The sequence below is a fragment of the Grammomys surdaster genome, unplaced genomic scaffold, assembly GCF_004785775.1.
Source record: "Grammomys surdaster isolate TR1022 unplaced genomic scaffold, NIH_TR_1.0 194, whole genome shotgun sequence".
Taxonomy (NCBI): Eukaryota; Metazoa; Chordata; class Mammalia; order Rodentia; family Muridae; genus Grammomys; species Grammomys surdaster.
The window spans coordinates 2,670,459-2,695,861 of NW_021604639.1; positions in this window are offsets into that span (position 1 = coordinate 2,670,459).

Sequence of the window (25,403 nt, forward strand, 5' to 3'; positions counted from 1 at the left end):
TTAAATTAGTATTACCAGGAATTGAAAAGAAAGGAAAGATACATAGTATTTTATTGACACAGAGATGTGTTTGTGTGTGTGTGCGTGTGTGTGTGTGTGTGTGTGTGTGTGTGTGTGTGTGTCTGTTTGGTGCTATTTAGTTTTTAAATTAACTTTACACAAGGTGGAGTTATCTGGAAGGCAGGAACCTTAATTGAGAAAATACCCCTATCAAACTGGCTTGTAGGCAAATCTGTGGGGTATTTTATTGATTAGTAATGTATGTGAGAGAGTCCAGTCCTACTATGGGTGAAGCCACCACAGGGTAGATGGTCGTGGGTTATATAAAAAAACAATCTGAGTAAACCACAGGCAGCAAACTAGTCAGGGACAACTTTCCATGGTCTCTGCTGTAGTTTCTGCTTGGGCTCTGGACTTGGCTTCCCTCAATGATAGACTCTGCTGAGGCTATGTAAACCAAGATGCTCTTTTCTCCCCAAGCTGCTTTTGGTCATAGTGTTTTATTACAAGAGAAATCAGCCTAGGTCATATACATATTATGTGGAGATAAATAGGAGTACAGCTATGAGGTGAGTGGAATGGAAACAAATAATCAAAGGTGTACTATTAATAACATGTGTAAAAAGAGAAAAAGTATTTATTTGCTTAATTACATCTGAGGTCTAAAAAGAACATTAAAATAACGGCAGCAAAAGAAAGAGAAAGAAGAGGAGGAAATCAATGTAGAGAAGAACAAGGAGGGTCAAAAGAAGGATGAAAATAAAGGATTTGCCTAAACTTTTCATTAAATGTAGAATACAAAGAATCAAAGCTCCAGATTTTCATCTAATTCAGTTCATTTTATTAATGCTCATTATTGAATTGTCTAGGAGCTCAATCTATCCTGTTTTGATGGTACATGTGTATACATTGAGGACAATTGGAGCACCAATGTCTACTTGAATGTTGAAGAACCACAAACCAAATGATTGAAGGCTGGGATTCCTTCATGAACATTGGATTTGTATTTAATGTTATTTAAGGTAATGCAAACAGTAAACTCTATCATGTTCTTCTCCTTATAGAAGTCTATCCCTGTTTTGTACGTAAAGCACAGGACTGCCTATTTCAATCAATGCTAAGTCTTGGAGTAGGAAGGAGGACAAAGGTAAAATCTTAATTTTCTATTCTCTATCTCTTATCTCAAACTTGATTGATTAGATGAGGCTTAAAACAAATGCCAGAAAGGCTTATTGGGGAGTTGTAGGGTTCTGTCCTTTTTACATCTAGTTCTTCAAAACAGGTACATACAATTATCCATTATATATCTTTGGAGCCATAAAAGTGAGCTTCAAATGCAGCAGTGTTCTAGAAAGCCACTTAGGGTATGCTGCTCATCTATCCACTTACATTCTTTCATCACTCAGACTCAGACTTCTTTCCAACTTTGAGCTCACTTCTTCATTCCTACTAGTATCTGGTCTCAAATTTCTTTTAGGGTACTGTGGCTTATCTTGCTGCTCATCAATTCTCTGACTTTTCTTTCTTTTAGTTTTGCACATCCGGTTCCAACCTGAGAAACATTCACTACCACACTCTATTTCAACAGACTCATTTATCTTAGTAGATATAGGAGACTAGAACATACACTAGAACCCCAATCTCCAAACTATGATTGGCCTCGGTATAGGTTATAAAGGTTGAAGCAAACAAAACAAATCAAGAGCCCTCATTTCAACGAGAATAAGAGATAGTTCATTCTGGAGCCAAATTTGAGTGACTATAATTTGAGTGAATCCGGTTTTGTTATTGTTGTTGCTACTGCTGTTGTTGCTTTTTTTTCATATTCCCTTTATGTGAACACTCTAGGATTCCAGTTAAAATTCCTTCATTTGTCTTTTGGATTTATATGACATATTTAGTTAAATATTTACATTTGGAAACCTATGAGGATCATTCAGTTTTTATCTGGATGCTGATATCTGCCTTTTTGTAGAATCCCAGTATCTTTGATATTTTAATATCATTGATAAAAAGAATATAGGTATAATTTAGTTGGGGGATTATTTCATAAATGTACAGATAACTGGTTAGAGACATGTCTAGCTCACATTGTTGGTATCCCAAGGAGAATCCCTGGCTCAAACCATCCCAATAACTGCAAGCATGGTCTTCAACCCCAAGCATATATGAATCTTAGAGATCTCGCTGCCCAATGCCATTTTGTTATGTTTATTGATCTTCACTTATGTTCCAAAAGCAGAATTCCAAAATCTATAACATGTCCTTCAAAACAAAAAACTATCCCCTCAGTTAGATTTTTCCAAATAGATTGGTTGAAGGCTAAGTTCTTTTCCCTAAGAATTTCCTTTTAGGGTCATTTTTCATTTACTACTATTATTTCTATGTTGGAAGAAAGAATGAATCCCTTTATATAATGATTGGCCTTTCAGATGAGACAAAATATTTGGTTTTTCTAATCTCAGAGATCAAATAGTTTTTATCCCTTTCTATTTTTCATCCCCCTTTCTTGACTTATTTAATTGTGAACCATGTATTTGATAGTTGCGGCAAACTATGGGCTGAATTTCACCAGATAGAAACATAAGTATCGGTAACGTTTTGTAGTAAGTAGGACAAAATACTGCTGAGTATTTTTAACAGACTCATTAAAATATACTTATGGCTGGGCGGTGATGGCGCACGCCTTTAATCCCAGCACTTGGGAGGCAGAGGCAGGCGGATTTCTGAGTTCGAGGCCAGCCTGGTCTACAGAGTGAGTTCCAGGACAGCCAGGGCTACACAGAGAAACCCTGTCTCGAAAAACCAAATATATATATATATATATATATATATATATATATATATATATATGAATAATAAATCCAAATCCTAATATCTTTCAAGATTTTTAAATACCTAGTGTTGACACAAAACCACAACCCTCACCACAAAAAGGAAGAAATAAGTTTATTCTGGAGTCAAATATGAGTGAGAATGGTCTAGGAAGAAAGATTTGGGCTTCAGTAAATTCCATGTACCAAAGTGGTAACAACTTGATTACACTTTCACAGAAGCAACAAACCAAGAAAACTATAAAACAAGACACTTTAAAAGCACATTGCTAGATACAATGATGAGTTCAGTGGAAGTAAAGTGGAGAAACCTTTGCTACATGCCTCAGATGCTAGCTAAGAGTATCCTGACCCCCCTGCTACTCTTCAGAAGGATATGAGCTTGATTCCTGGTATCTATGCTGGGTGGCTCCTAAGCACCTGTAAATTCAGCTCCAAGGGATCCTACACCCTCTTCTGGGCTTTCATTGCATCTGTACACACATGACATTACAATGATTTTTTTTTTAAAGGATGATCACAAAGATGTAAGCTCACAAATAGGGGAGGGCAATAAATGGGTATTAAAATGGCTAAAGATAGTACAAGATAACTTGGATCTGGACCTGTATCATCCTAAACATTGCACAATATGTTCTCATTAGCTAATTAGCCCAACAGGAGATGAGGTGGAAGGTATGTAAAGCTTCTTCCTGAGAACGTTTGTTCACACTGAAAACTGATGTACGTGAAGCCATTTATTTTTCTCTACAGTATTATCTGGAAATTTATTTTTGGCAAATAGAACATAAAATAATGAATAAAAAATAACTGTTGTTTTTCTTTTATCAAGTTAGTGCCGGTGTTTGTTTGGTGAGCAGTCTGCCTTATATGAAAGCAGAAATCTCTAAAACCCTTTCCTTTGTATACAACCACATTTCACAGGACTGGTGCTATTGTAAAACAACATTGTTAAAAAGATGCCAAAATCAGTTTTTTAATCAGCTACACATTTTTACAAAGTAATTAAAACTATCCATATATTAAATACATAATTGGTCTTCCTAGCAATTTACTTACTCACAAGGACAAATTGTTTTTGAGAAAATTCTCTCATAATAGAAAGTGAAATTGTCCCATGAATTATGAAGAGCCTATTCTTTGTGCAGCTCTTTAATTGTAGCTGTTAGGGCTGCTGCTTCCAATGTTCCTAATGCACTTGCTCCTGAATTAGTAATGTGTCTTCAACCTCAGTGCATTTGCCACTTGAGCCTCTTTCTTCAGTGTCAAACCTGTATTACAGCAGGCTGGGGCCCAAGACGTGGCTAGCAAGATTTCAATTATATATTATTATTATTATTATTATTATTATTACTGTTACTATTACATACAACACTCAAACATGCAATATGAAACTTCTTATGTTCAAACTCCTCTGGTATCTGAATTAAAAAAAAAATAAAAGAAAGGAAGGACATGACTCCTCCTAGGAATGGTGGAAAAAAAAGTTTATCTTAGCTAAAAGGAAGAGCATAGCCAGAGGCAGGGACATCTGGAAGATGTTAACATGACCCGAGCAAGCCTAGCCATGTGAGAAGAGTAGGAAGGGGAGAACCAGGAGACCAGGAGGGTAAAAGGTAGGCCAAAAGGGTGAAAGGGCACAGTAACCAAAATGGATGGATTATATAGGAAAGAGCGACTAAGGGGAGGGCAGTCCAGCCTCTGGCCTGGAGAACTTCACAGTAGGGAGTGGGGTATGCCAGCTGTGGTGTCCTGTAACAGGTAGGGACTGAGAGGTGCCAAGAGAACCTAGTGGCCAGATCTACTATGATGTTAAATACCCACACTAGTTAGCCATTTGTCATGGGTTTGAGACCTAACCATACCTCAGATGAAATCTGAGGGGAAAAAATCTGATTATTTTTATTCTTTTAAAGACATGGAGAAGATGTAACTCAAAACAAAAACAAAAGGTTTTTAGAGCCTGGAATTGAACATGGTCATTAGGTTGCTCCCAGCTAACCATGGAATATGCTATAAGAGGCCTCCCTTAAAAAAAAGTTAGTCAGCCAACACTGTTCTGTAATCTGCCAACTATCTGCTGGTCTACCTCCATCTTTTCTGTTGCTAGGAAGTATATAGAACAGAAGTAGCTACCCCTGGCTTAGTCATTAAGGCACCCTGTGAGTGTAGCCCAAAGTATCTTATGCAGGGGCCAGACCATCTGATAGCCTATGTACCAGATGTTAATACATACCAGAGAATCTGGTGCAGAATCTAAATTTCTTTTCTGCTCAGAGAGACTCTGACTCAAGAGGCAGGAACACAGCTCAGATATCTGCATACCACTATTTCCTAGGGACCAGCCAGGAGAGTTCACTACCTGAGGATGAGAATTAAATCACAGTCATCTCTTTGTTTATGCCTAAAAAACTAGAAAGGGCTGAGCCAATACCCAGAGGAAAGATGGTTCTGCTGTCTCTAGGGATTTTCTGTTCAGTGTAGGGTATGATATTTGCCAAACTTGTGAACATAATAAACTGCCCAGAAAGATGTGGGCTAGTGAGGGAATTCCAGGATCATTGAACTTGCCTGGTAAGCGTGTCCCAGATTAGTTCAACCCTGACTGGAAAAGGATGAAATACGAAGTCATTTTTTAGGAACACCATCTATCTCTATTCTTAGTATGCTTGTTTGTACTGTGGACAATGACTTGCAAAGCTAAATGAATTCTGGAGCTCTGGGTCCTTCGTTCCTTTTCCATTCTCAGCACAAGTTACTCAAAGGACATTTTTATTTTAGACCTAACTGTCTAAAAATGAATGATAGTCACCTTGCTATAAATGGTTGACTTCACTGAGAGAACTCTGTTTCCTCCCTTTCATTTTACTTATTGTTTTCGTCCACTAAATTGATTTTCTTGGATTTTGCAATGAAGACTCTTAAACATATGGTTAAGAAAATGACAAAGACTAAACTCGGTTTAATCTTTTGAAAGCATTTTCTTCTCTAAAGCCTTCACTTTCTTCCTCATGTACCTAGAAGGAACTAGTGCCTTCGAAGCTGTCTGAAATGCCTCCAAGTTGCGATTTCCTTGGTGTGCCCTGACTGAAGTTGCCTGTCCTGCTTCCTGGCTCTGTTTCTTTATCAAGCCTCCTCTTGGGGAAGGTGTGGCTCTGCTGATACGCCCTTTTTCTTTACTGCCTCCTATGATCATTACCCAAACTAGAATTGTAACATTACTAATGAATGCAATGCTCATCAAAATGAGAAATGATATTCGCAGGTAGTTTTGAAAATGCAGAAAATCCATAGTCTGAATTGTTTTGAGTTTTTATTCAAGCTACATTGATACATTTTGTGTCCTGTAAGGCACCTTGAATCCAGCCCCTTTCAACAACCAAATGTCTGCCCTTCTTTGAGTTGTTCAGGATGTGACTAGCTTAGTACCAGGCTGTATAAGTCAGGGTTCTCTAGAGTCACAGAACTTATGGGTAGTCTCTATATAGTAAAGGAATTTGTTGTTGACTTACAGTCAGTTGTCCAACTCCCCAACAATGGTCAGCAGCAGCTGTGAATGGAAGTCCAAGGATCTAGCAGTTGCTCAGTCCCTCAAGGCAAGCAGGCAAAGAAGAAAGAGTCTTCCTTCTTCCAATGTCCTTTATGATTGCTTTTATCTCTTTATCTAACCACCATAAATCCTTCTATATTACAGCTAGAGCTCATTTCTGGACATATGTACTGTAGAAGACCTAACATTTATGTTATACATAAAACACAAAATTACTTATTAATTTATTTAACCATTCTTTGTGAAAGTTAATAGTATTCATTCTTCAGTTCTCCTGGGACATTAAAAATATTAGTTTTATAAGTTATTTCTGAGGACCAATTCTTACATTAAACAGACATTGAAGAACTGAAATAGCTTTTAGAGGTTCTTTGCTGTGACAGCAAAGATGTGGAGGAGAGGGGCCAAGAAGAGATGGAAAGGGGGGCGGTAGAGACAGCCATGCCACTTGAGCTAGGCTGGTTTGGAGGCACAAGACAAACAAGCAGCCATAAGAAAAGAGGGGGGCTTAGAGAAAAAATGAAGCATCAAGTGGTAAGGAAAGCCTTCTTAGACTCTGGCCAGCACCCAGAAAACAAACCAAACAAAAACAAACAATAAGATTAAGAAAAACTGAAAATTACACAGGCCCAACAGACCCTCATGAAATGTCAGGAGTTGACTGCCTGTAGGAGGGACTGGGAAGTCTGTTATGAAAAAGTGTATTACCTCATTTTCCTGAGAGGTGGTTCCTTAGCCAGGTGATTGACCTGTCCAACTGTACCAACTAAGCAAGAGGACGATGGTAGGTAGATTCCATTTTTCCTTACTGCAAGTAACACACATGCAAAAAAGGGTTTAGGCAGACCTGGAACAGCAGGTGTCTGTTCAGAAGCTAAAGACAAAACAACAACAACACTATTCTAATGATACTCCTAGCTAAATATGTGGCTCAATTTTTTGCCTCTATTTTTCAATTGAAAAATAAATTCAACAATATAGCTGATTCTTTCAATGTATGTCTATTCAACTTTAACTTTAAAAGAAAATAGGTTATATTATTAATGACTAAAGTGGAAATGAAATTTAATTTTATCTATGTATACAGAAAAGAACAGTGATCCCCAATTCCCCATCTCCAATAAAATATATTGTACACACAAATAGGACATACTGTACACAGCCCAGGGGACAAATTAAGCTTCTCATCATGTGCTTAGGAGAAAATAAAAAGTTGCCAAACTGCATAAATTAGCAAAGGACAACACATGCAAGTTGTAACTCATCCTATTGTGCTGAGTAGCATACAATGGGAATGGGTTCATTGTTGCTGCTGAACTCCACACATGAGAACTGGAAAGCTCTTAGCTGCTCCTTCAATTTTTCTGTTGTTGACATCTGTTCTTTTGGTACATTTGTACTTACTTAACTCAAACATATATAATCTGTCATCTGGAAGTTAACTTTAAAAGTTAATTTTTCTTTAGAAGAATGGTTTCAATCTAGATTGGCCTTTTTGGGTAGAATTTAGAAATTAGTTTCTGTCTAATATCAAGAAATGCTTAGTCATCAAGGAAATGCAAATCAAAACAACCCTGAGATTTCACTTCACATCAGTTATAATGGCTAAGTTCAAAAACATGTGACAACAGATGCTGGGAAGGATCTGGAGAAAGAGGAACACTCTTCCATTGCTGGTAAGATTGCAAGCTGGTACAATTACTCTGGAAATAGGTCTGAAACTTCCTCAGAAAATTGGACATAGTACTACCTGAGAACCCAGGTATACCACTTCTGGGCATATACCCAGATGATGGTCCGACATATAATAAGGACACATGTTCCACTATATTCATAACAGCTATATTTATAACAGCCAGAAGCTAGAACCAACTCAGATGTCCCTCAACAGAGGAATAGATACAGAAAATGTGGCACATTTACACAATGGAGTATTTCTCAGCTATTAAAAATAATGACTTCGCCGGGCGGTGGTGGCACATGCCTTTAATCCCAGCACTTGGGAGGCAGAGGCAGGCCGATTTCTGAGTTTGAGGCCAGCCTGGTCTACAGAGTGAGTTCCAGGACAGCCAGGACTACACAGAGAAACCCCCGTCTCGAAAAACAAAAAACAAAAAAACAAAAAACAAAACAAAACAAAAAATGACTTCATGAAATTCTCAGGCAAATGGATGGATCTAGAAAACATCATCCTGAGTGTGGTAACTCAGTCACAAAAGAACACACATGCTATATACTCACTGATAATTAATATTAGGAAAAGAGCGTGGAACACCCATGATACAACTCATGGACCACATGAAGCTCAATTGGAAGGAAGACTAAAGAGTAGATGCTTCAGTCCTACTTAGAAAGGGGAACAAAATAATCAAAGGGCGTAGAGACTAGGAGGAAATTGGGAGGAAGAGAAGAAGGAGAGGGAAAAAGAGTGACAGAATCAGGTACGAGAGGAGATGGAGGAGATGTGCAGAAGGTCAGGAAATTGAACAGAGGTGTGTAGCAATGGGGGATGGGAAACTGGGGGTAGCAACCAGAAAGTCCCAGATGTCAAGAAAGCAAGAGCCTCCCAGGACCCCAGGGATTACATTAGCTAAAATACTCCACAAAGGGGAAGGAGAACCTATCTAGACTATATCCAGAGGTTAGACATGACCCCTGGTTGAGGGATGGGACCACCCACCCATCTCAAAAATTTTAACCCAGAATTGATCCTGTCTAAAGGAAATAAAAGGACAAAGAGTGGAGCTGAGACTGAGGGAAAGGCCATCCAAAGACTGCCCCACCTGGGGATCCATCCCACATGCAGACATCAAACCCAGACCCTATTGTGGATGCCATGAAGTACATGCTGACAGGAGCCTGATATAGCTGTCTCCTAAGATGCTCTGCCAGATCCTGGTCAATACAGATGGATGATCATAGCCAATCATCAAACTGAGCACAGGGACCCCAATGGAGGATTAGGGGAAGAACTTAAGGAACTGAAGGGGCCTGTAGCAGGATATTTTTTCCCACAAGTTGGGAAGAGCTAAGGTGGGAGGAGTAAGAAGAGGAAGAGGAGTAAGGAGAGGGAGAGGAGTAAGGAGAGGGAGAGGAGAAGGAAGAGGAGGAGCTAGGGGAGAGAGCATGAGAGAGAGAGAGAGAGAGAGAGAGAGAGAGAGAGAAACATGGAAGTAGACATGCACCTGTCTCTAGCATTCAAGGGTAGTTGATATATCTAGGTTGAGTATCGGGTTACACCTCTGATTTTATGGGCATCTTGTTATTGAGCATTACAAAATATATAAAGCCTTTGGATAATCTAAGCATTAGAGTCTCATTCCTACCAGGCCCATGTGGATGGTGGCACGGTCTGAGCTCACCCAAGCATTGTGGAGACAGCATGGTATATTGGCAGAGCCATCTCCCACACTGGCATCTAGTGGGTGGCAAGGCTGGTGTTTCTGGCTGGCCATTTCTAGCTCCAGTGACTTGCACATGGCCTCTGGCCATGGAATATAGGGGCTGAGCTAGGCAGAGCTGCCGCAGCTTAGATAGTCTGCTTGACTAGCAGCCGTTTTAAATAATTACTTCAAAGGGGCCTTATCTGGTATCAGTGGGAGGGGAGGCCTTTGGTCCTGTGAAGGCTTGATGCCTAAGTGTAGAGGAATGCTAGGGCAGTGAGGTGGGAGTGGGTAGGTGAGCACCCTCATAGAAACAGAGTAAGGGGGTGGGGGATGGAATAGGGAGTTTGCAGAGGGGAAACTGGGAAAGGGGATAATATTTGAAATGTAAATAAATAAAATATCCAATTAAAAAAACAGCCATTAGCACTTCAATTTAATTTGTGTTGATTGTTTTGCAAAAGTGCTAGAAAATAAAGAGCAATTAAGAAACAAAGCAAATTGAAACAAAGTGAAATGTAAGATTCTGCAGACAGGGAGGGGCACCTTTCAGAGATTAGTAATGTGACAGCCATCGGGACTAGTCGTCTTCGCTTTCCAAGATGGCCTGAGCTCTTAGTCTTTGTGAAGATTCTACAACGGTTGTGGTAAAACAAAACCAAAAAAAATGTATTCTTCATCAGGAAAGAGGATGTAACCCTGAACACTGAAATTGAGGATTGTTGTAATATCATGGTAATTAACAGGAGGTTTTCAAGTTTCCTAACTATGAGTCTACATAAAAGAAAAATCATTAAACACGAAATAGAAACAAATTATTAAGTTGAAAGTATGTGACATATTATTATTATTGTCATCATTGTTATTATTCTTACTTTGAGATAGGGTGAGTTTATGTGGTCCTGGATATTCTGGAACTCTTTATGGAGGCCAGGCTGGCCTCAAATTCAGAGATCCAACAATCTCTGCCTCCCAATTGCTTGCAAAGCCAAGCCTAGTAAGGCATATGTAAGTATATCCAGTTACTATATTATGATTTGGTCATTGAAATGTATTGATTCTTTGTTGTCAGGAAGATCAAACTGTCCCTACCTCTATTAAAATATGCGTGGAGTCAGAAATTAGTAGAGGATTGTTTTTATTTAATTCTAGTACTGGAAAAATTAAATAGAGCTTAATAGAAACAGTGGTTCTCAACCTGTGGGCCATGATCCCCTGGGTCAGGTATCAGATATCTTACATATAAAGTATCTATATTACAATTCATAACAGTAGTAAAATTACAGCTATGAAATAGTAATTAAATAATTTTATGGTTGGGAGTCACCATAACATGGGGAACTGTATTAAAAGGTTCCAGCATTAGGAAGGTGGAGAACCACTGCATAGAAGAGAATCATAGTGCCAGTGAGATGGCACAGTGGATAAAAGTGCTTGCAGCAGCAGCCTGATAACCTGAGTTCAATCCCCAGGACCCACAGTAGAAAGAAATGAACTTGTCCTATGACTTCTACATGAACACCCACATTCACACATTCATATCACATAGGATACTCACACACATGATGATGATGATGACGATGACGATGACGATGACAACAGTAATATGAGATTTCAAAGGACATTCCTCATTTTCAAAGGGGAAACTGTCTTAGGAATTTTTGTAGGTGGAAGATTCTTGAGCCTGTGGAAGTTAGTTTCTGAACTTGGGAGAAGTTCATTGATCTCTCATACATTCAAGAGTTTGTAGGGCAGATACTTGCTCTTTCTTTTACTTTGAAATTATTCTTCTGACAAGAATGCCTTCCTTACCCATCATGGAATATGCATTACCAAAAGCAATGCATTTCTGTCTTAGGTTGTTAAGGCTCTGTGCAGAACCTTACCCATCCTTGGATTGCCAGCCTGTTAATTTAATAACTCTGTCTGGGGGTTCATTTTCAGGTACAAGAATGACCTAAGACAGGCTCAGTCTTGTTAATGAAATAAAACAGGGGGAGAGGTGGAGAGCCTTTGGGGCTGCTTGGCAAGAATCTCACATGGGCCAAGGACAAGGAAATGGGCTGCTTGGCAGGAATATGACATAGGCCAAGGACAAGAAAGTAGGCTTCAGGCAGGAATCGGACATTAGGCTAGAAGATAGAAGTGATTTCAGGTAGGAATCTAAATATTAGGCTAGAACAAAGAAGTAATTTCAGACAGATTTCTAAATTTTAGAATAAGGAAGTAAGCTTCAGACATGAAAATGACCTTGAGCTAGAACAGGGAAGTAGGCTCAGATACTTTAGTCATCCTGATAAGCCCTTAGAAACAGTTATCAAGGGAGTATTCATGTAATTGGGTTTAATGCCTTGCTTTTTCTTTGACTATTTGTGTTTATTGTCTTGCTTGTTCCTTGGCTATTTGCATCTATTGTATTGCTAAACCCTCAACCTAGAACTGACCTTAATAAAGCATGTAATTAAAATGGTATGAAAGCATAAAGGAGGAGGGGGTATGGAAGAGAGGATTCTAGGGAGTGGAAATGGGGAAAGAGGATGACATCTGTATTGTAAATAAATAAAATATCCAATAAAAAATGTTTAAAATGCAAAAAAGTAAATGAAAAACCAATAAACAATACACAAAAGCAAAAAAAAAAGTTCTTCTTCAAGCTCAACTGCCTGTGTTGCTATAAATACACTAATTTTGCAAATGAATAATGGTCATAAATAACAAAAGGAGAAGATATGAATATTTGTCCCTGGAATTTAGAGCTCGTATGCAAAGCATAGGCTAACACAGATCAGGTGAAAGGTAAGAAGATGCATCAGCACAGATTTATTTACACTGGCTATCAAAACCTAGCAAATACAAGCCTAATAAAGTATCGCTCCCTCTTCACAACTTGTTTTTATTTTTCATCTCTGTAATTAAAAATCATGTTTATTTATGCCTAATTACAAAGGCGTGTTTGTCGAGGTCAGAGAACCACTTGTTGGGTGGTTTCTCTACTTCTACCATATGTGTCTAGGAACCAAATTCTGGTCCTCAGGCTTGGTAGCAAGTTCCTTTATAGTCTGAACCATCTTACCAGTCCCCTGTCTGTAATTTTTTTCTGTTGGTTACATGTAAGCTAAAACCAAGGATTTTACTCACTCTTTGAACACATGCTCTTTGTCACTAGATGGACAAGGTGATTTAACAAAGGACCAGAGACTGATTCCTGTCAGCCTTAGTAATTCAAGTTTATCTACCCATCCTTCAATGAATTAAAATTAACCACACTAAAAGCAGAGAAAGGAGATATAGTCAACATGGGTTCATTGAGAAAAAGAAAAAAGAGATCCAGTGAAACCCACCTTCACTGTCCAAGAATTAGCATGAGGTTCAAGAGGGCCAAAGCTTTACATGACCTAGCAGTTCCAGTCAGGTTGTGGCCCCACTCATCACTGTTCTGGCTCCAGTCAAGGTAGTCTGACAAGCTATCAGCATTGTGTGGAATCTTTCCAGAAGAACAAATCCTGGTGCCCTCTGGATGGCACCAGAATCCTGCCTTTTCCTTCTCCCACCATGAAAATCCTGCAGGAGATTCCAATTCCTTAGGGTGGGTAAGAGTCTGACAGTCAAAGGTAGTATCTCTTTAGATATTTTCATACATGTCAGCTAGTAAGATTGCATACCCACCTCTCTACCTTCTTCTTCGATATTCTGAAATTGCATTTCCTTGTACCCTTGAAATACAATTTTGTTCTTAATTATCAGGAATTAAACATGAAACTAGAAGCTTGGGAGGATACTCTCGTGACTGAAGAAAGAATTGAGGGAAACAACTTACTGCGGTGCTCTTTCTCAACCACCCCAATCACAACATCTTGAAACACCTCTAAATCAACTTTGTACTAAGATAAGAAGAATTGAGGGGTCTTTGGGTTCATGGAACATATGGAAATTTTTATGGCCAAGACTCTGTATAGTGAACACCTGGCATTTTCATCATCTAGAAATTTATCCCCATAAAAAATGAATATGTAAATCTGCAAAAAGCAAGGACTAAAATAGTGTTTACAAATGCTCTTGGGAAAGAAGTCTCAGGGAAGGACTGAAATCTTCCATTAAATAATTTATTCATTTTACTTGATTTTTTTCATGCAATATGTTGTGATCATGTTTCCTCTCTTCCAATTATTCCCAGCTCCTTCCCTACCTATCCAAGTTTATGTTTTTGTTTCCTCTTAAAAACAAACAAAACAAAAATAAAAGCACATATACAACCTCCCCCTTAAAAATTCACAAAATTTGAAAATAAAAATAAACAAAAAGACCAATAAGACAAAAAATACCCAAAGTAAAATGAAACAAAATGTCTACAAAAATATTTTCAAGTTCATTTTGTGTGGGTCAACAACTTCTGGATGTGGTGCTTGACCTGAAGTCTAGTTAAGGTATCCAGTGAGAGTCCACTGTAGAAAACTAATGTTTTTCTTTGTGAGTAGTCCTTAATTGTAGATAACTTTTTTTTTTTAGAGATTGGAGCTCATGTCCAGTTCTCCATCTCAGCTCTGGGACCCCATCTGGCTTGAACATGTGCATGGCCTGTGTGTGCTGCCACAATCTCTGGGAGTTCACATATTCATCAGTCCTAATATTTCTGGAAACCATTGTTTCCTTGGAGTCGAACATAACCTCTGAGCCTTGAGACTCAAATCCTCTCTCTCTCTCTCTCTCTCTCTCTCTCTCTCTCTCTCTCTCTCTCTCTTTCTCTCTCTCTCTCTGTGTATGTGTCTTTCTCTCTTTCTCTGAACATTGCCCAGTTGTGAGTCTCTGTGTTAGTTACCATCTACTGTAATAAAAAGCTTCAAGGATGAGCAAGGCACTGGTCGACTTGTATAGAAATAAGCCATTAAGAATCAGTTTATTGCTATGTTCCTTTGGCAGAACAATAGTATTAAGTTTTTCTCTAAGCCCATGGACTACCTAGTCTCAGGTTCTTGGCCACTGTAGCAATGTTAGGTATGAGTTTCCTCTTACGGAATTTGCCTTAAATCCATTAGAAAGTGGTTGGTTACTCCCATAATGTTTGTGCCACTGTTGCATGAATATACTCTGCAGATAATTCACTGTTGTAGGTTTCACAGTTGTGTCTGAGGGATACTGATGATTATCTTTCTCCTCTGGTGGCAAGCAGAGTACCTTTTAATACCATGAACCATGAACACTAGTCAGTACAGGTAAAGCTTCTATTTAGGTACCAGCTTGACTTCTTCTTGTTTGATGGCATATGTAAATGCTCTCTTCAACATTAGGGCCTTATCATGAAGTTAAGGAGAATAACCATGATAATAGACTGTGATTTTGGTGGTTTCTATAAGACTTCTTATGGTCAATAGCTTGATAAGTCATAAGCATTTTTATCACCAGAGATTCTACTTGGTGCCATAGGATGTCTAGTTGGGGCATTGTCTCCTTTATTATTTGGTGACTCAATTTAGATTCCTTTAATATATGCACTATTTTAAAAAGCTTCTCTGAGAGTAGGTTTCCATATTTTTTAAAATGTTTTTTAGTGTTAGTCGTCTCTCCTAATATTCCCTCCTTCTCTTCAAAACCCTTTCTATTTAATCCTGTTATTTTAGTTTCCCTTTTATCTCTCTATAACAATATATTCTATTTCCTCTTCCTTGGGAATGTTCAGAATTGCAATATCTTTTTTGTGGACTTTTTAAAATGAGTATGTAGTTTCTTTTCCTATTTTTTCTGAATTTTATTTTGTCAGATAATAAAATGGCTACACCTACTTGCTTCTTGGGCCCATTTGCTTAGAATATCTTTTTATATCTGCTTACCCTAAGGTGATGTCTATTTTTAATGGTGAGGTGCATTTCTTAGATATAGTAGAATGATGGTCCTGTTTTCTAATCCAATCTCTTTTCTTTTTACTGCAGATTTGAGAACTTTGTCATTGAGAGCTATCAAAAAGCAATATTTTTTAAATTTCTGTTATTTTGTTGTTATGTTGTACAGTCCCTCATTCCATTTGATTACTGTTCTGAAATTATTTATTCCTTGTGTTTCCTTAAATGTAGTTATGTTCTTTAGGCTGAATTTTTCTTTTAGCATCTTCTGTAAAGCTGGATTGATAGAAATTGCCTAAATTTTATTTTATTGTCAAATGCTTTTCTCTCTCCATCTATCGTGATTGGATAGTTTTGCTGGATATGGTAATCTGGCCTGGCATCTGTGATCTCTTAGAATTTGTAAATATCTGTGGAGGTTCCTCTGATTTCCATAGTCTCCACTGAGAATCAGGTGATTCTAATGGGCCTGATTTTTTCTGTTATTTAGTCCTTCATATGTTACTTTCCCTTTGCAGCTTTTAATAGCTTCTCTTTTTTCTGTACACTTAATGTTTTGATTATCATATGTTATGGGAATTTCTTTTCTTTTCCTGTCTATTTAGTTTTCTATATCCCTATTGCCCCTTTATATGCTTCTTTTTCCTCCAGATTGAGGAAGTTTTCTTCTACGACTTCGTTAAAAATATTTTCTCTGCCTTTGACCTGGGTTTCTTCTCCTTCCTCTAACTTATTATTTGTAGTTCAGTCTATTTATAATTTCACAAATTTTCTAAATTTTTCTCCTTTTCCCATTAATTTATTTTTTATTCACTTTACATCCTGATTGCAGCTCCCGCCTCTCCTCGCAGTGCCTCCTCACACAGTCCTTCCTCTTCCTCCTCTCCCCTTCTCTTCTGATGCATGGATTCTTAGAGTTAACATTTTATTTGACTGAGTTATCAATTTCTTCGACATTATCTTCAACACCTGAGATTATTTTTTCCATGTCTTAAAATCTGTTGGTGATATTTAGCTCTGAAGTTTTACTTGACATCCTAAACATTTATGTACAGTTTTATTTAAGTTTGGGTTGTCTTAGTGACCCTATTTCTTTGTTAAATTCTTTCAAATCTTGAATTACTTTTATTATTTTATTCAATTGTTTGTGTTTTCATGTACTTTATTAAGGGATTTATTTATATTCATTTCAAGGTTTCTGACTATATCCATAATTGCTATTTTGAAATTCTTGTTTTATGCTTCAGCTGCATTGAGTTTCTCAGGGTCTACTATAGTAGAGCTATTGGCTTCTGATGGAGGCATATTGCTTTGTCTATTTATGTTTGTTTGTGGCTTTTCTCAGTATCTGAAATTAAGATGCTTGAGATGTTTCTTGACGTCAATATCCCATCTTTCTTTGTTTTTGCTGCTGGTGGTGAGATGTTCCATTCTTTGGTTGTTGTTGCCCTCTCTGGATCCTAGGCAAGTGTGGTGTTTATGAGATGCATCCATGGTAGAGAGTTCATCTGCTGGTTGGTGGGTGATAGAAATAAATAGAGATGAGCTAAGAGGAAAGGCTGAGAGGGACCCCAGGAAAGAGCTAGGGGAGAACAGGATGCATACAAAGAGGTAAAGTCCACAGGGAATGGAGGTAGGGTGAGAAAGGGGACTCCTGAAAACAGATTGAAGAAAGTTAAAAATACGTCTGGAGAGACAGGCATGAAAGAACTAGTGGGGGCTCTGTGTTTGCCTCAAGAGGTGGAGTTCACAGGGAATGGATGTAGGATGAGAGGAGGGGCTTCTATCAATAAGATGCTATAGGACTAAGAATAAGTCTAGAGAGACTGTAATTGACGACAGAAAGTATAGTGAAAATTGACTACCTGAGTCCCAGCCCAGTGAGGCCACTGGGGTCCTGGTAGAACGTGTTTCTGTAGACCAGAGGCACAAGCACAAAGTACGGGAAGTGGGCTAGAAAGGAAGGCTGACAGGGACCGTGAAGAAGAGCTAAGTTAGGTCCACTTCAAGAGTTGGACTCTTGGGCTGGAGAGATGGCTCAGCAGTTAAGAACACTGGCTGTCCTTCCCAAAGTCCTGAGTTCAATTCCCAGCAACCACATGATGGCTCACTAACCATCTCATAATGAAATCTGACGCCACCTTCTGGTATGCAGGTATACATGCATATATACCTTAAAAGAGTTGGACTCTTATTCAGTTTTTAAAAATTGGAACTTCTCCTTTTTTGCATAACAACCTGCTGAAAGAAACTGTCATCTGCTTTACTCATTCTTTACTTCAAACTCCATTCTGACATACATGGTCAGAGTCCCATATGATCTCCACAGTTCTAGTTCCATTAAAATCCTGCCATAAATTTCCTTGTTGATGAGATTATGGATACTTTGTTTTAAAAAATCTAATAGGAATAAGTTGTACTTAACTATTATCCTTAATGTTCTTCTTGGGTACTTTACATTCCCATGTAGTAAAAACATCTCCAATTCCCTTGAGAGAATTCATCAATGTTTCCAGGGATCACTGACTTTTCCATTTCTAGGACTGAAAACATGGCCTGCACTTAAGTGATTATTGCATTCCCCTTGAACTAGCTCTGGATGTACGAACATGCCAGACAGTGAGAACTAATGAACATCATGATGGGACTAATAGATAGGTGTTTTGTTAGGCTGTTCTTTTCTTTCTTGTTTTGTTAGGGTTGCTAGGGTGGTAGCTAAGCAAATTGTCTACTAAAAGTACAATGAACAAATAAAATTATGGTATATTCATATGATGGAACATTATGCAACAAAACCATATGTTACAATAACAATGTAAATGGATCTCACAAGCATAAGGTACTTGCATGACTATTTCCACACAGCAGACACCTTCAGAGCAGGGGCAATATCGTGACTGAGAAAAGCTTAGTGTGAGGCTTCCATGTACTAACAATGTTCTCTTCTTTGAGCTGGATGGTGCTTCATGAATGTTTTCCTGTGGGGAAATTGACTGAGTTGGGTGTTTATTATGCAAGTACACTTTCACTGTGTGTCATGCTTTAACAGAAAATGTTACCTCACAAGGCTAGGAAAGTGCCAGCTCCCTTTGCTTATCGTCCCAACTGACTAGCAGGCTGACACAGGAAGATTAGTTAAGGTTAAGAATCTCCAGCCAGTCATGGAAAAATAGGTACTCACCCTCTCAGAAAGATGGAGATGCAGAGGGAGAGGGGAAGAGAGAGCATGAAAAGGAGCAGGGTGGGGGTGAGAGGAGATGGCTTATCACTTAATAATGATGTACAAGAAACTATCTATGAGACTTAAGATGCAAAAATACTTAAGAACTAAGACACTGGCTCATCTGGTTACCTCAAGAGTAGTAAGCAAGGTTTGAAGGTTTGAAGGATTTTTCTTTTAACGAACCGTATTTAGCAGTGTATGCCTGTTGTGTGCATGTAAGTGTGCATGCCATGGTGCATGGGAGTCATAAGATAGTTTGGTGGAGTTGGTTTTCACCCTTCACCTTTACATGGCTTCCAGGAATCAAACTCAGGTCATTAACACTTGCAGAACAGAACAAGTGCTTCACCTGCTGAGCCACTTCACCGGCCCCGGGATTCCTCTTTAAGATAAAAGACTTAAGTAGGAAAAAGACAATTCAATGAATTCAATAGGACAGGAATTTTATGCAGAGCAACTTTTATGAAGCTGGTGATATCCTTTTTTATAAGTCTCATAAAAACATTCACATAAGACATATTAAACTGTAATACCAGCACACTTAAATGTATTAAAATTGTCAAAAGTTCTATTAAAATCTTATTCAAAACAAAATGCAAATCTTACCTTTTACAATGTGGAGAGACCTCCACCTCAGAGTCATGGTTTGCCTCAGACCAGAGAATACAAATAGGTCTTATGAAGTTCTAGCCTATCTTTCTTGGAGAGTGGAAGTACATCCTGGCCCAAGCCTAGAGATTTGGGACTGCATAAACAGAGCTCATCAGATGAGGCTGAGGTACCAGGTGTGGAACCTCTCCTAGGCCTGAGGATCAAGGAGCTATCAGAAGCTAGTGTAGTTTACAAATTGGTCTCAGCTGTCTGGGAACACTTAATTGCCTCTTTCCCATAGTCCAAGAGTAGGCTTTTTATCACTTCAAGGATATTGGCTCTTGCTTCCTTCAAGGGCAGGAGCCATCTGTACCGGAGAAATGCTGGTTGTTAATCAAAAGGAGATAAGGCAGTGTGAGTTTCAGCGACGTGGAGGCTAGGGTAGGCTGCTTTGTTCCTAAAGCCCGCATCTGTCCTGGGGTGGGGGTGGGGGTGGGGGTCGTCAGATGGAAGGGAGTGCTATCAGGAAAGGAGGGGTTGCAATATTCTGGCACCAGGCTGGGCCCTCTTTGTCTGCCCTCTTCAAAGGCCAGAAGCATCTATGCTGGAGAAGGGGGGTGGGGGGGGGGGGGGGGGGAAGGAGTGCTAACTGCTCTAGTTCCTCAAAGGAATAGGATAGTGGGGGGAGGGGAGAAGGCAGGGACAGATTTCCTGTGTCTCTTCACTGTCAAGTACTGAAGAATAAAAAGAAATAAGGAAAGGAGGAGGATGAGGAGGAGAAGCAGGAGGAAGAGGAAGGAGGATGAGGAAGAGAAAGGAGTAAAGTACTTTGCAGCAGGACAAAAAGAAAGACACCTTCCCAGGTATGGTAATACAAGCCTATACCCAGCACTTGCAGCTAAGGCAGGATAATTGCCCTAAGTTCTAGGCCAGCTTGGGTTGCAAAATGACTTCTTATTTCAATAAGTACCAAAAAGTAATACCTTTAGGATATCTCAGAAATTTCTCATGCCTCAGCCTCCATGACAAGCTCATGAGTGTAAATGTTTTGGTTCATTTAAAAGATGCCCCTTCAGAGGACAAATTCAGGTTGCCTTGCCCCTACAGAGCTGTGTAGAGAAGTGTTTTTACACTGTCAATCATTAAAATACTCAGAGATCATTAAAGATGTGATCTGAGGAAATTGAAATACTGCTCATACTGTCGACAGATACTCGCATCATGCAGAATGCAAGATTTGTGGAACATAGACATTTCTGTCTTGGTTTCAAATGAAGGGCTAAAAGGCCAGACAAAAAGTCACAAGGTAGAATTCCTGCAGGGTAAAGACAACAACCCCAGGAAGAGAGAGATACTAGGAATATGGAACATTGGCCAAGGAAAGTTACAAGCAGTGTGCAAAACCCATTCAGAAGAGAGGTTTTGTGTAGTGCAAGACTGCAGGGGAAGGCATACCCAGGCTAGAGCTCTGTCATGCCAGCGATTCTAACATGTCAGACACAGAGCTTCAGAATATCATGTCTGTCTGATTGGATTTTGGTCTTACTCTGATCCCGTCTGCTCTTTCTATGACCCAATCTCTCCCCTTTGGAATGGGGATGTTCATTTTATACCGTTGTATCTTGGGAACACAAAACATGATTTTGGCTTTACTAAGGACTCAGAGCTAAGTTTTCCACGAGCTTTAGAGGAATGTTTGGACAATACTGGCTCTAAGAAGCCAAATAGGGTGGTGTATGCCTCTAACGCTAGCACTCTGGTTCTTTGCCTAGTCTATAAAGAGATAGCCAGGAGTGTTACACAGAGAAACCCAGCCTCAGCAAAACAAAACAAAACAAAACACCAAACCAACAAAAAAGAAAGGAAACCAAACTAACCAACCAACCAAAACAAACAAACAATTGTAAACCCAAAACAACAACAACAAAAAACCCTAAACATTCAAGGAACTCTTGAAGGTGGACTAGATGCATTTTATAGTATGAATTTGCATGAGCCTTTTGAGATCCAGGAAGAATGTTTATATATGGTTTATAGTGAAATGTCCCCATTAAGGTTTCCTGTATTGAAGGCTTTATCCGTGGCTAGTAGTACTATTTGGGATAGTCTGGAAGGAAACCGGCTTCAGAGCAGTGTAAAGCAGTAGGTCAGAGCATGGCCCCAGGGAGAAGTCTTCACATGGACTAAAAGCATTCCTGCTTCTGTGTAAAAGTGTTTGCTGCACCAACTTTGTAGTTGCTTCTCTGGGACTTCTAGCAGACAATGGTGTGTCTTGAAGTAAAAAAAAAAAAAAAGTGTGAATGAAAAAACAAATGTTATAGTTTATAACCTGTATAGCTAGTAACAACATTGATTAGTTAAAAAATATCCTTAACTGTGTTGAGACATTTGTGTAGGTAAGTTTAGGAGCAGAGCAGGTGTCAGCAAGCTGAATTGTTCTCTGTATATGGGAGTATGAAAAATAATCTTGGCTTCTGTGGCAATCTTGATGTGAAGAAATAAGAAGCAGTGGGAATCACAGAGCCAGCAAATGAAGCAACTATCTAGGGGCAGGGTAATCAAAATGTGTTTAACAGCTGATAATCAAATGTCAGGTCAGGGAGTAACTTCAGTGACATACATGGCCATACCCTGCTATTGACAACATCCTTTCTAAAATTTAGAAGTATCTTTGTGAGTAGCTTTTTATCTTCTTTCAAAAAAAATGTTTTTGTATAAGGGGAAAGCAGTATTTGTTCTATCCAGCTAGCTCTGAAGTTGGAATTGCCCTCAAACAAAGTGACCAGGGAGTTTCCCAAGGGACTGTCCCAAGACAGCCGTCTGGGATTCTAAAGGAAGAAACAATAACTCTAGGATGGTCAGTCCAAACAACTTATCAAGGAAACATACATATAGGAGCTGACGTGAGTCTGAGCAGGCCTTGATAAAAGAAATGTCCTACCAAGGCATGTCTGACTTTTGGCTACTTTATGGGTTCCTTTTTCTACTGCCCTTCTCCACCTCTACTCCATCCTTCTAACCCCTGCCCTCAACACTACATAGGAAAGAAAGAATGCTAGAAGAGAAGGGGAGTGTTGATACTGTTAGATTACGTCCTGCTGATTGGGTACACTGAGTTCCTTGGTACAAGTTTGAACTTTGCCATCAGAATACTCAAATTTTTCTTCTCATCTCCTTTTGCACAACCACTCAACAAACCACAATCAATGGCATCCAACCACCATCCTGCTACACCAACCACCTCACCTCTATGGGGTTCTAGCATTTATATACCCTTTCAAGAGTTCCCAGAATTCCAAATGTCATACACTTGCAGAAACTATCTGCAGCTGGCAAAATCATGCCCCTGCTAGGTCATGAGGCAAATCACAGTCTTCTGCTGTGGACAATCTAAAGCAGCCTGTATCTTACATTGGGATTAAAACAAAAATATCATTGCTAATGATGTTTGTATTAGGATTTAAGAAATTTGATGAATAATTCACTTTTCAGTGTTTTAGCAATGACCCAAACAACCTCTTTATTGTCTTGGAATGTCCACATAGGCCTTCTTGGGTTCAGGCCTGCAGTGGAAAGCATGCTGTCAGTCACAGCTCATAAGTTAGTCTGCTATACCCTGTTACTCAGTCACGACAAAGAGAAAACAGAAGTAACTGTGGAGACATCACATCTGTCTTAATTAGGGTTTTACTGCTGTGAACAGACACCTTGACCAAGGCAACATAAATATTGCCTATTAAAGGGCAACATTTAATTGAGGCTAGATTACAGGTTCAGAGGTTCAATTCATTATCATCAAGGCAGAGAACATGGCAACATCAATGCAGGCATGACATTGGAGGAGCTGAGAGTTCTACATCTTCACCCAAAGGAAACCAGGAGCAGACTAACTCCCATGTGGCTTGAAGGAGGGTCTCAAAGCCCACCCTCACAATGACACCCTTCTTCCAACAGTGCCACACCTACTCCAACAATGCCACACTTCCTAATAGTGCTACTTTCTGGGCCAAGCATATTCAAACCACCATGACATCTGTGCCTACACAGTAGCTTACAGATCATGCAAGCCCAGAATTTTATTACAAGACTAACGCCTCTATAGGTCACATAGTTCACTGAAAGGAAGTGTATAGTATCATGTGGCCTAGGGAAAGGGCATTTACTTGATTCCTTCCAAAGCTTAGGCCAATAGAAATAGTTATTTCTTTTACTAAAAGAAGGATTTTCTTTCTTGAAGGATTCAGAAAAGGCACATTTGAGACAAGTGTCTTATAAGATGAAACCAATCTTCTGTAAAATGTGTCTCCATCTCCTTTATTATCTTCATCTTGATGAATCAGGATGAGTACCAGCATTTCTTGTTTACTTTCAGGATAGAGAAAGACAAGTTCAACACTGAAGGGACCATGAGACACAGCTCCTGTATGTCAATTAAGATGTAGGAAGAAGGAATGAAAGGCTTATTCTATACAAACTAGGAAAGGAAAGAAGTTTTTGCCTATTAATATAGTGTTATAAAAGGGGTATAAAATGTGTTTTTGTCAGAGCTTCAGAGGTTTGACTTGTATATCTCTCTCTCTCTCTCTCCATATATATATATATATATATATATATATATATATATATATATATATAATTTTATAAATGTTTCATAGCTGAGTCAGTAAAATACATGTTTAACTTTAAATTTTTATATTGCTACTTGTGTTTTTAATCATCTCATTCTAACTGCAAAAATTTCTTGGCACAAGCCAATATTTGGTTGGGATATACTGAAGTTTACAAAAACAGAAAATGACTGTCTGTGCTTGATATGCAACATATTGCTATATAGCAATTCTAAACATTTGACTTTAAATTTCTCTTTATAAATAATAGCAATATAAAATGATTCATTATATAAAATTATTCATATTGTTGGTATATTTAGGACTTGAATTCTGGAAATACAGTACTCTTTTAATGTATTCTTTTGTGTATACTGTCTCATTTTTACTTTAATTACTTTATGGTATTTTTTGGTCTTTTATTCTATGCTTATGTAAATTATTTGTGTGACTTTATTTGTTTTATTTGTTCTTAATCCTGAGTAAAATTTGTTATTAGAATTTAATTTATTTTTAAAAATGGAATAACTTTTAAGTTTAATTTACTATTTTTAATTTATTTTTTCTTTTAAATATATTTGAATTAAAACATAATTATATCATTTCTTCACATTCTTTTCCTCCATTCAATACCTTCCATACCCCTTACTTCAGACTCTTCCCATTCTCCTCCCACTTCTCTCAAATTAGTGGACTTTTTTAAAATTTATATATACATATATACATTTATTTATTTATTTATACACACACACAAACACATAAATGCAACCTGCTGAGTCTGTTTCTGTTGTTTGTGTGTATATGATTTTAGCTCTTTACCTAGGAGGTGGAATCCCATGAGATTTTTCTCCCTTATGTATTAGCATCTCGTAGCCGTCATGTAATGGATTTTCCTACACTATCCTGCTATGTGAGCTCTGTCCCCATAGAACTTAGTTTATTCCCCTGGGATGATGCCCTTGCCTGCTCAAGGAATGCCATTGGCAAGATGTTTCCTTCCCATTCCCCAGCAGTGCAGCTTATGACTCCAGGACAGTAGGCAGACAGTCCCCATTCTGCTATGAGATTTTTTGTATGCTGAGCATATTCAGTGCTAGTCATGAGAAATACTCTTGGTGTGTGTGAGTGTGTGTGTGTGTGTGTGATGTGTGTGTGTGTGTGTTTCTGTGTCCCTGCTTTGAACTCTGAGCTATCCAAAGTAAAAGCTTCACAGGATGTCAGTAAAGGCACTCTTAAGTAGCATGACCTTGAGCTCCCTGGTTTTGTCGAACCTCTTACTCAATTCCTCAGTAATGGTGGAACTTGAAAGCAGGTCTATTGACATTGTCATTTTGCAGATCTCGCTTAGGCAGCCATTTATGGGAGATACAATCTCATAGTA